Consider the following 13193-nt stretch of genomic DNA (forward strand, 5'->3'; position numbering starts at 1 on the left):
AAACTGTTGACCAGTCGACGCTAGGGGATAGGGGAGGGCAGGCCAAGGCAGGATGACAACAGAAAGTTGGTCAGGAAGGATACTCCTCTGTATCCTCCTGCCCTTGCTGATCCCCGTTGCTGCTGCTGTTTTGGTTATCCATTTATCGATGCGGCAAACTTTCGTAATGACTTTGAAAATAAAAATAGCAGAACAAATGAAAAGAAAGCGGACGAGAAGGGCAACAGACACAGATACAGATGCAAAGAGAGAGAGAGAGAGATGGTGAGTTCTGAAATTATCTCCGAACTATTGACAATAATGAGCTTTCCTAATGAGTGTAGTGCTGCACGGGAGTGGGGGGAAAATGGAAAAATGGCAAAAGGGAAAGAAAAAGGAAAAGCCGGAGGGTGCGATGTGCAAATGACAAAAGTTTTACCCCGACATTGGAATCCGGGAACATTATATTGTTTGGTGTTAATTAAGTGCTCCCAAAGAGCACCAGAGAGGATGATGAACTTGGCTTGGGGAGCAAATGGTATAACTTTGTTCGAGTATTTTATGTGTCGAAAAGTTACGATCGGCGCTGGACAGCAGGTGGGTGAAGGGAGCTAATGTGTTGCCTACCCTTAGCTCTAGGAGGGAGATTTAATGGAAAAGTAAATGATCTAAAGCCTTTGATCCTTCAACACGTATTCTCATTCATTTACCATTTTTGTCGCCCTTTCCCGCTGAATATGTGGCTGTATCCCACTCCTTTGTTGTTGTGAAAATTATTTTCCCACAGACTGCAAGGAGTCCGGAAGCCGAAAATCAAAATGAGCAGCAAATCTGCAATAAAATGTGAAAAAATTAAAGAGCAACAAAAGCTGGAAAAAGCCACACCAACTGAAATACAACAGCTCCAACAAATACACCAGCAACGGTACAACAACAGCAACAGCAACAAAAATAATGCAACAACAATACAGCCACAAGCAAAGCAAAGGCATTAGTTATTTTACAAAAGGACACCAGACACACCTAAGACATAAGCCGCTATCATTCACCCTTAATCCCTTTAAGGACACTTGACGTGTGCACGACCAACACCAACAACACCAACCAAGATTCAACAACAACTACACCAACAACAGGACAAACCGCACACTGGCACACCTTGGACAAAGTCAGAATTGGATCTGCCCCTTACTGCTGGCCGTGCGCTACAGCTCCCCTCCTGTTTCTGCTCCTTGACTGTCACTTCAAGGAAACCTCCACCACACCACCGCACCACCGCACTACCGCACCTCCGCCATCCGCTAGATCCTCGACCCGTCGTCTACCACCAACTAAAAGTCAGTCAAGTTGACCAGAAGTGTAGGAGTTTATAAAACAAAATGACGACAACGATGATATACAATAGATGATGATGACGCGGAAGGGGAGAAAGCAGCAGATGATGATGATGATACAGAAAGAGAGAGGGTGCAGAAGATGATGAGGATGAGGAGGATGGTAGACTAGGACGAAACGTTGCGAAACTGGAAGCATAAAGAAAATAGATAGAAAGAACAACAGGAGCGGAAAACGTCAGACGAGGACGGACGACCCGCATAGAAAGTGAAATAAAACAAAAATATCCACACAAGAGCTCCACTTCAGGACGAGCTCCACTTCAGTCCGCTACCCTTAGCCACTCCAGTCCGCTCAGCACCTGGCCAGGTGTCCCAAGAGTGTGTGTGTGTGTGTGTGTGTGTGTGTTTACGTGGGTGTGTGCGGAAATCTGAAACCTGAAATCATCCACTTAAAAGCTAAGGGTCGATAAGTTACTGATGCCTGACAGTTTATGGAGACTAAAATTGTGGCGACTGCCTATGCCACTGGATCCTCCTTGCTCCTTACTCTTCTCACTCCATTGTCCAGCCCCTCTCCTAGTCCGCAGTTCCAGCCACTTGAAGTGTGGCCAGACAAGAAGACATTTTATTTATGGTCTGTTGTGGGTTAAGGTTGAGCAGCCTTTCAAGGTGTCGTCTCGTCTCGTTTCGTTCGTTTCGTCCGTTTCGGCTCGTCAAACGTTTTAGAGGTGGTTAATAGAAAGGGAGAGGGTAGGCGGAGAATGAGTAGAAGAGGAGAAGCTCCAACTGACCCCAACTACCTATTTCCCTCCATCCCTCTTACCATCTTAACCCCCACACCTCAAACTCTTATCAAATGCAATGGCAAGAGTTTTCTTTTTCCGAGAGAGATGAATAGGCGGAGAGGAGGGAAAGGGCATTGCTGGCGACATTTATTGTGGCATAAATTTGCACTTTGTTGTGGTTTGGCGTCTGGCAATGCTGTCATCATCCCCATTCCAATCATCGTCATTCCCATCATCAACATCTTCATCATCAGCTTCAGCATCATTATGGGCAACCCCATTCCCCCAACTTCATTGTCATCTTGCTGGCGTTTTGTTATTTAGCTGGCAAATTGTTTTATGTTTTGTCTTGTCTGGCAATTTGTGGCTTTCTACTAGCCAAGAGAGACTGAACGGGATAGCAGCAGCGCAGAGAAAGAGAGAGAGAGAGAGAGAGAGATAAGCTAAGAGTGGCCAACTTTAAGTCCAGCTGCAAAGTGCTCTGAAATGGGGGCATCGCATCTGACAATGTTGTTAAAGTTCTTTAAGATTCGATGCCCCTTTTGAGTGTCTCACATATACTGCACCCCTTCCGCTCTCATTTTTCATTCCCCTGCCCTACCCCACTAAGTACTCCACCCAACCTTCTTTTGTCATCCTCCGAGAAACATCGTTGCTATACAAAACAATTAAAAAGTTGGCGCCCAAAAGTGCCCAAAATTTGGCGGCTGGCTGAAGATGGAAATTTTGATGACTGAAGAAAACACAGCTTGTGGCACGTACACAGAAGCAGTTGGAAAGAGAAAGAGAGATGGAGATAGAGATGGTGAGGGGAACGGGGAACGGGGGGAGACGCACGGCAACAGTAGCTCTGGGAAAAGACAATGACACAAATCAAAAAGTTTTCCACATTCACACGCCTTCTCTGCCATTCACTGTTCTCTTTCTGCTCTCTCTCTCTTCCACTAATTGCATGCTAATTGCTACACTCACGCACAAACACACTCTGGAACCAGCACTTGCCACATGGCGTATACGTGATTTATTTGCTCTCAATCTTACTCTCGCTCCAGCCCTTGCCAGTTCCGTTGACATTGGCCCCCCCTGCCATCAGTTGCTTAATCGGTAGTGCCAATATTTATGAAATATTTTTAAACTACGTGGCAGACAAAGTTGAGAATCAATTGCCAGACGACTGCCACGACGACGACAAGGATGCCAATGCCAAGTGACAGCTGGCGGGAGGGTCAAGAGCCGTTTGGTGCCTGAGGAGTGGCTCACATATTTGAAAGCCAATCCGTTTACTCTCATTGACAGATGCGACACATGCGTTGGAGGACCCTCGGTTCCCTTTTTCCCAACGATTCCACCATCGGACTCGATGGGGTCATTCAATAAAACAAGTATCGCCATTTGTTGTTTGAACCTCCGCTGCTGCTACTGCTGCCGCCTCATGAACAACCATGTCACCAGGGGGTAAAAGCACTCAAATTAATAAACTCCATAAAATGTGAGGCAGACAGTTATGAAAAAAAGGAAAAACACAGGAAGCCAAAGGGGGAGAATTGGGGGGCGACGAGTGTAATCCAGAAATCGAGCAAGCGTGTTTGCAGCGTTAAGTGACCAGCAACCCCAAGGCCCCATCTATAGTTCCTGCTCTTGCTGCTGCTGCTGCTCCTTCTCCCACGTAAATCAATGTGGAGCAGGACCCAGACTGACAGACACACTGACTGAATGGCTCGAAGGGAGAGAAAGGTTAGGGGAGAGGCTGCCCAGCATGGAGAGAGAGAGAGAGAAAGAGCGAGCGCTGTTGCTCTTGGCCTTTCAAACGTCACAGGACTCACTCAGTCAAACTTTTGTTTTCAGCTCCAGGGGGGTCGTCGATGGGGCCTCATTGGGGACCTGGGTCATGTCAATTGTTCACTCTTCAGCGTCTGCTTTGGACAGGCATTGGAATCCGATTGTCAATGTGTTATATACGAAAAGCCTCTGGGTGGTACGTGTAACGGGCTGCCATGGCTAGATAATTCATTCGATTTAAGGAACATTTAATTGCATTAACAGCTAACTAATTTACTGCTGGAAACGCAACAAGTTTATGAATTACCCAAATGAAAAACCCAAGAAAGTGTGTGTATTTTTAATGAGAATTGAAGAGATTGCGAGAAGATAGATGCCAGTAGACTGGCTGGCAATTCAATTGCTAACCAGTGGAAAATTGCTAGCATTTACACTGCTGGCTGCTGTCTGCTGTCTTTGTTGTTGGGCAATTTGCCAGAATCAGCGAACAGAAAGCACAGCAAAACCTTTCTCCAGGTGAGAGGAGCATTTACTTAAGGCCAAGTTTGCATAGAATCCAGTCCCCCGCTCTCCATGAGTCTCTCCTCCCCCCCCCCCCCCCCCCCCCCTTCCAGTGCAATGGCTATCAACTGTCTCCACTTTTGGCAGCTGGCAAAAGTTGCCGCCGACACTTTACCTTTTCCTTCCCTCTCTTCGTTCGCGTTTTTTTTCTCCACAGGAGACTTTTGCAGCGGAGACTGCATTTCATTAGCCAACAACAGCAGCAGCGGCTGCCACTTTCTGCATAAGTTAGTAAATATTAAAATTTTTGCTAAGCAACAAAAAAATAGGGAGGAAAAAGGGGATCTCAGAACTGAGAACTGAGAATGAGATGACAAAAGTTGTCTGGTGAAAGTTTGTCGGTCTTGGCCTGTCCTTCCCACTGTATGTGGGACGGAGTCTGTGTCAGCCGCAGACCGCAATGTGGTAGTCCCTCCCCACTCCCGGCCTACACCGCCCCGCATAAAGGTGACTTTAATGCTGTCCCATTCAAGCACCATCAAAATGATCCAATTATAGATGGAAATGTTGATCAATTTGTAGCCAACTTTTGGTTGGCGGCCACTCAACCTTGCAGCTTGGTGTGGAATCCATGCATCCCCACACGCATAAATATGTACACACATATACGAGTATCTGAGAAAGTTGGGCAAAGTTGGAAATGGTTTGGGGACTCGCTCGATAAACTTGTGTGCAACTTTGCACCAATTAAACTTGTTAAAACGCTCGTTTTCGGTTATCCAAAAGCTGACAACTTCACTACACAAAACTCTAATTACATTTTACGAGACTTTACAGAACGTCACGAGACAGAGAAGCAGAGTAACAGAGCAACAGGGGAAGAGACAGAGACAGAGACACATATGTATGCAAATCAGCCCTTAGTTGTTCGTAATTAAAAGTTATTTTATTGTGTGTGCACTGTATTGCCGGTGCAAGGGCAAGTATGTGTTTGTTGACTTTCGAGTGGGCATTCGGCCAATGTCAGGGGGGAACAATCACGAAAAGGCAAGCAGCTAAACAAGCAGCTTTGGATGTCTCGCAAACAACAGTATCCTCAATCACCTACCTCTTATATGCATACTAAATATGTACAATTAGTTAGGTCGGCTTCAAAGCATACTTTTGGATCTATAAAAGCTATGTGGAGGGTTAGAAGAGTCAAAAACAGCTTTTAAAGTGATAGAGTTTAAGCGAGTTTAAACAACAAATTTGTGAATTTGGAACATTATCTGGGTAAAAAAAATTTATTCGGGGCTACCATTGAGAGCCATGATGGAGGGAAATCCATGTCAGGGACGTACATATATCTCAAATATAAGAGTCGAAAAAAGAACTGCCGAAACTTGGTCAAAAAACACCTTCGGGCCTAAACAATGCAATAGATTCCATTAGAGTGTCTGATCAGATTTCCATCAATTTCCAAAAATAGAACTCACCCTTCCACCGATTCTCATCCCTCCTGCGAGCCCAAGGAAGTTTCGTTTGATTTGGTAACCTTTAATCTAAGTCGCATCAACTTTTAATTGGGAAAGTTCCTTGGCATTCGGACCTCTGTCTATTCCCAATTTCGGCAGCTCGGACAGTAATGTTGCTCTTACTTTGTGGTCACCCTGGCTAATGGCCAATAAACATAAAAATATGCCGTCGGCCTAAAAGCGCGCTACATAAAAACCAAATTAATATATCCTTGGAGACCGAAAGTACATTAAAACTGACTCTCCGCCGCGCTCTTGGCCAACTTTCTGTGGCGGCCATGGGGGGGGGGGGGGGGGGGGCGGAGGTGGAGGTGGGTCGGTGCACTCTACTTTGAATTGCTGGACAAGAGCTTGGCCTTCTGTTGGGCCATTCGCTTATCGAAGATGTGGAACTTTATTTATCCCGCCTGTGCCTTTCTCGGGTCGTGGGCAGCGGGGCAGCGGGACCTTGTTTCCGTGTGGCAGGAACTGCCTGACAAGTCGGCAATTGTTGTGCAATTTTCGGCAGCGGCAGCGGCAGCTGCTAATTCTGTCAGAATCACACAAAGCAATACATCACACATGCTCCTTCAGCACACTGCCACTTCCACTACCCCTACCACTTCCAAGGACACCGCCACTCCATTCACCAGCAAATTCATGGCTCCTCTCGGAGATAGATTGCCAGATGGCCCCGTTTTTCAGAGGGGTTCGCTGCTCATGCCCTTCCTTGCCCAGCGAGTCTGTGGGTGTGTGGGTGTGTGGGTGTGTGTGTGTGTGTGTGGCATGCAACCCACGCACATTATTGTTCAACTCCCTTCACCAGTTTTGCTGTTGCTGTTTCTGTTGTGTTGCGCACTTGCCGCAGCTGAGATTGAGTCGAGTTTGGCAGTTGGCCGGGTAGTGGCAGCGGGGACGTTGCACGTTGCATGGCAAATTGCACGGCATTTGACAGCCGCATCCATTCAGCGGCATTTCCGTCTCATTTTTCTTTATTCTCGCTTTAGTTGTTATTGCTCTCTTTTGGCAGATTTGCAGCATGGAGTATGCCCAAGGGGTGTGGCAAGGCTAGCTGCTGCGTCGTGGTGCCTGCCAATCTTCTAAAGGTGCAGTTAGTCGCACAAACTCCTATCTAGGCAGTATCCGATGGCCACCATGTGCTTTGATACATTCACTACATCAAGGGGCAAAATTGTGGTTTTATTTGCACATCAACCCACTTTTATGGCAATTAAAATGCGCTTTAAAGCTATGCAAGTATTTATTTACTTATTTATGTCACTAAATCAATTCATATTTGCAATCAACTATGTAATGTCCAATCACCAAGTGATTATTTCATACAGAAAGTCATCAAGTATCAAATATTTTACCCATGAATAAACCTGTACCTTCATCCAATTAATTGACCAATAAATATACAATTCATTGAACTCGCCAATGGGTTCAGAAGTGTCTGTATTTATAAAATTACCAAAGAGCTTTCCAATAAATCAGCACAGCAAAGGATTGCCTTGTTGGATTATTGCCTTGCTATTCAGAAATATAACACCAATAAAGAAACATCAAGTCCACCAAAGAATTAAACACAAGCGCACCAAAAAATTCACCAACAAATATGGCTTAAATCTATAACCATTTTTGATGCGGCGTCGTGCAGCAGCAGCAAGCTTTCGCTTTCTGTTTAATCCTTTTGCTGTGGCACTGCTTCGTAGCCACAAGCTTTACCTGGCTAATAGTTCGACTTAAGTGAACGGACAAATCGATAAATAAAACAATCACTAGGCGACTCACACCAAGTGCGTAAATTAATTGTTTTACTGTTCAATTAAGCAAAGATAATTCCCCTAAAAATGCTCTGGCTACATGCAATCACAATTAGCCAGATACTCGTGAGGCAACCTACCTACTCGTATATCGTACAGCCACAGCAATAACCATTCGAACAGCAATATCATAACAACAACAACAACAACAACAGGCAGCCCGAGATGCCACAACATTGAATTTTTCGGCTTACTTGCCACTCGAATGCGTCGACATTTTCAACATTGGGCCAACAATAAATATTCGCATACGAAAGGAAACCAAACGAAAATAAAGTTAAATACAATAAAATACATTTTGGCAAAGTTGCTGATAACATTTTAGACAAATATTCAATAAATATTCGAGTCCGGGCTCAATGAAAAATATGTGCATTGGAATTTAATGCAACATCTGCCTGACAGTGCAGTTAAATCCTTTGAACAGTCGGGAAAGACCCTTCTTCTATTCCTCTCCCGTCAGTAGCCAATAAAACTGTGCAATACTCGTATGACTATCTGGTTTTCTCTTGCAACAGATTCACATACAGAAATCCAAGGAGCTCCAATGCGATGTTTAATTTGTACAAGACGCACTTCAGTTCTATTCATTTTCAGAGTTGTTTTTCTTGAATGTAGATCTCAGAAACTTGATTATAGGGGGTTTTCCTGCAATGACAAACAAAGAGTCCCGCACAATGCAAGAGAGAGCACCCGAATCCCGTTTAGCACGCCTATTAATGGCTTCTTCAACGCCATCTTTTGCTGCTCTTCCTATGACACTGTGCCTCATCCTTATTCTTATCCGCATCCTGCTGCTTTAGCATTCCTTCCCTTTCCCGGGGCAGTAAGCGCGCTAAAATGTTTCAATTTAAATTAATTATTGTTTGCACCACAAGTGCCATGGAGCAGAGGCGTGGTTGGTGGCCGATGGGGCGGCAGAGAAGGATCTGCAGGCAGCACAACTTTTAATTATGGTTACAAAGATTTTTAGTCCTTGTCGATGGCTGCTGTTGCTGCTGCTGCTGCTGCTGCTGCTGCTGCTGCTGCTGGTGCTGCGAGGACTGTCTGTCTGCCAGACCAAAGCCCCATCTCCCGGCATTCCAATCCAGCCGGCGCCCCATCCCTGTGCGCCATCAACTTTGACCAACATCGATTAAAACGATGAAAACGCGGAAAATTGCGCCAACTAGGAAAACTGCAGCGCCGGCAAATGAAAATGGCAAAAGCAAAAGCAACAAAAAATACAAAAGAAATGTAAAAAAGGAAAAACCAAAGACTGGGCAAACGAAGAAAAAAGAAAAATGCAAGGCACTAGGCAAAAGTTGAACGTTTTTATTACGTCTGAAAAAGTTGTGCAAAAACGCGATTGCCGCCGCTTAAGAGTATCAGGGGTGGGAGGTTGCGGATGCGGATGGGGATGGGGCAGAGGATGAGTGGGAACTGTGGCCTGAGCGGAGTAAGGAGGGGCAGGCGACATCATCCTCGAGTTGATTTAGGTTTTTTTTGTTTGTTTGTAATTTTAAAATTCTGTTAACTGGTTTTTTGTTTCTGGTTACTTGGATTCACCCCCAAGCCTCTTTTCTTCCCCTTTTCCAACGCCGCGCCACTCTCGAATTAAGCACAATGGGCGACAAAAAAAGGTGGGCAATGGGGGGCAGGTACTGTTGACAGGTACTGTTTGCTGTAGCACTAAATAGCTGAAATTGGCATACATTCGGCAAAATGTCTAGTTTTTGTTGTTACTTCTTGAGAAAGTGCACTATGCCTCTATGCAAGGCCTACAGAAAGATCAATGTTACAGAAGTCCAAATTTCTAGACAGATAGCTGATTATTCCAGCGACGAAGCTGGTTGCTTGGGCACTTCACTTCCCAATACTGACTGCTTTGGATCTTCCCAACGCCGGAGTCGGGACAAGGCCAGCTTGAGCAGCTTTTTCATGTATCATTACCCATTTCAAAAGCCCAGTGCTGCGGGACTAGGATCTCCTTTCAATTGAACGGAAATCGGTTGGTCTGAAGGTGGGAAGGAGTGGCAGGAAATTTCAACCAACATTAAACCCTTGTTGCCCATTGTACTGGCACTTCATCTCCCGTTTCCTTTGTTGTTGCTTACTTTCTTTCCGCTTCTCCTTTATTTTGGGGTTTTCCCCCCTTTTCTTTTCGTGAAGAGAATGGAGGACGGCGACGGGGGCGGGTTCCCAAGAACCTGGGAACACCTTCATAACGGCAACGCTGCAAAAATTGTTGGAAATTCAATTTGTGCGAAACTTGAAAATGCCGGAGGCAACGCGAATCACCAAACCTCAATGCCCCCCACTTTTCCCCTGGCCGTGCTTTGCCACAAATCCAAAGTCACATCAGCAGTCACTGCCCGTACCAACGCCTCTCGGACGTCTTGTGTTTATCCATGAAATTTAATTGGCCTCACTTCGAGGGGAAAACAAAGAGGAAACCGACCGACCCGAAGACCCGATCGACACGACCAACCAACCGAGGATGTGTGGCGACCACCTGCCGGTAGCTCGGCCACTTGAGTTTGTTTAATTAGTGGACTCGGAAGCGAGTCTTAAAGCCAGTCTGCCTGCCACTTGCCACCTACAAAAACACACCCCAAAATACCCAAGAACAAAGACAGCTGCTTTAATGTGCCGAATAGCCGGGGTTGGGGTTGGGGACCGGCTGCAAATCCGCCGCCAGACGTGACGTGACAATAATACCGAAAAATCTGTCAACCTAATGGGAACTCCCCCGGCACTGGCCCCTTTGCCACCAGCCACGCTACTATTTGCCACCTTCCCCCTCCCTCCTACTGCTGCGCGTAGATGCTTTCCCCTTTGGGCAACTTTCACGGTGTCTGCCTTACATGTGGCTGCATAAATTTTACGCTCATCACCTGTCGCTGCCACAGTCCCGGCCACAGCCCCTCCCTCGCTGCTGACTGTGACCTTGTTGTTGCTGCCGCTGCCGAGTTACTTATTTAGCATAGCATACTTTGTGTGTGGGGGCTTTTTGAATATGGCACAAGGCTGCTTGCTGCTTGCCGCTCGCTGCTGATGCTGGTGCCGGTTCACACTTTGGGAGCCCTTGGCTCGTAAACAAATTGAATTGAAGTCATAAAAGTCGTCGCCGAAAGAAGCTACCAGGGAGATGGGGATGGGGATGGGTAAGGAGTAAGGAGCTCCTCTGTGTAGCAGTGGAAAAGCCTTATGCTGAGTGTCAGTGATTGCGATGTTCCACGTGAGTGTGTGAGTGTGTTAGTGTGTTAGTGTGTGCGTGTGTATATGTTTGTGTGAGTCCCTTTCCAGTTTGCTGCTTGTCAGCGCCATTATGTCGCACTTGTTAAATCCGAGAGTGTGCCTCACTCACACAAGCATCACACAACAACACACGTACATGAGTGATACACACATACAAGCACACATAGAGAGAGACACACATGTCGCGGCAGCTTCCCTTTTTTTATGCCTCAATAAAAACACAATACGTTACAATTGAATTGAACTCAATTGAATTTGATTGAAGTTGTAAAGCTCAGACAGGCACTGCAACTGTCTCTGTGTGTGTGTGTGTGTGTGGGTGAGCGGTATATAGAGAAAGAAAGAGATGCACATAGAGAAATAGAAAGAGAAGGGAAGGTAGTGGTAGTGGTATTGGCGGACGTGGAGGGATAGGGACAAATGCAATAACGTGTAGCCAGTCGGAGAGCCTGCCATAAGGACTCAGCCTGCCATCAATGAGGTGTCATTGCCGACAACGTCGACGACGAGAACGACGAAGAAGCTGAGGACCAGGACGATGAGGACAATAATGACAACCAAAGCCAACAGCGGCGACAACGATGATGACGACGAAGAGGCTAACGACGATGATGATGATGATAAAGTGTGCCGCCATAAATATATCTGCGGAGTCAAATGTGTCGTCAATGGTGGGGTTAAGAGGCAGTCACCTTTTCAGCCATGGTGGTGGGGCATACACCCATCCATGACATCAGAATCATAGATGGAGTCGAAGTCGGAGTATCAACGGTTTCTGTTTGCCTGATATTGAAGTCGAGTCCCACATGTGCAAATACATCATTTTATTCATTTTCATATTTCATAGTCATATTGCCATATATAATGGCACTCTAGCATGTTCGGAAAGGCTTACAGATTGGCTTAGAGGGGTTTTCGGATAGGGGTTATACCTAGCATGTCGCGTATCGAGGCAGTGTCTGGATTCACGTCCTCGTTTTGGGAATCTAATTCGTTTTTCTAACAATAATAAGATGTCTGAATCATGAGCTTTCATGTTCTACTATAGGCCGCTAGAGTTAGGCCTCCCCCTATGCTTTTTTGAGTGTACGTTTTTCTAAGTCTTGCTAAATTGTCAGCTTGCTTTGTCACCATTTTGCCTGTCCCATTCCATACTCAAACGGACTTAATATCGCTCGAATACGAATACTCGCACTGCTTCGGGGTATCGGTATCCCGCTCAAATCCGTTCCAGGTGTGCAAAACGCACGTTCATTTTTTTTGTGTGGGGTCCAGCACAATCTGCAACCTGCAACTGGCAACTTTCCGGATCTCTAATGCTAATGGACAGACAGGTGGAGAGCGTGGAGAAAAGGAAGAACCCCAGAAAGAAGACACCTTACGCGCGATAGAAATATAAATATAAGTATAAATAGAGGAAAATAGACGAAATTGAAAATAAATATTAAGTGTGGCATCAGTTTATGGGTGGTCGGCAAGACGCGGTCAAGGGTAATGGTCAGAGGAACCCAGAGGAGAAATGGCAATCAAAACAGTGAGCAAAACAATAAACCTGCCAAATAAATAAACAAACGAAATTCTTGCATCTCCATCTGGCCGACTCGCGGTTTATTGTACACTGAAAACGAAACAAAAGTTTGTAGATTCACTTCCAATATCAAATCGGGATGCATATACAATTTTTTTTTTGTATTCTCTCATGGAAAAGATTCGGAAATCGAATAAGGCTAGTGTAGGGTCTTCCAGCCCGATACACCCCAACAAGTTACGTGAACATCATAGCCAAATCATAGTGGTGTTCTGTCCGATCTGTTCCTTTCTTACCTCTCTTTATCCTGCGCTCTTCGTTTTTGCGGCTACAGCATTTAAGCTGTCCTATCGCTCTCTGTCTATCGGACCATCGCTGGTTTTCAGCTCGAGTTGCCAGCAGCAATCACCCTGACTCAAGTGGCATAATACTCGTATGTAGCTCCCAAGAGTGGCGTGGCCATAAGGAAGGAAGACGCCCCAAGAACAGTGAAAAGTGCCTCGGAGCATGAACTACTACTTACATCAGAGCCCTGCATTCTATGATATTTTACAGAGCTATGAATAATAATCCTATATTCATTGGTACATCGAAGAATAGTCATTACCGTTTTACCTATGGACATACGTTCCATAGGTGTACCAGTGCACCCTTAGAACATTTTTGTACTTATGCCTTTTCTGGGCAACACCACAAAGTGCTCTTCTATGGCAGGCCCAACC

Source organism: Drosophila miranda, chromosome XL (assembly GCF_003369915.1).
Source record: "Drosophila miranda strain MSH22 chromosome XL, D.miranda_PacBio2.1, whole genome shotgun sequence".
Classification (NCBI taxonomy): Eukaryota; Metazoa; Arthropoda; class Insecta; order Diptera; family Drosophilidae; genus Drosophila; species Drosophila miranda.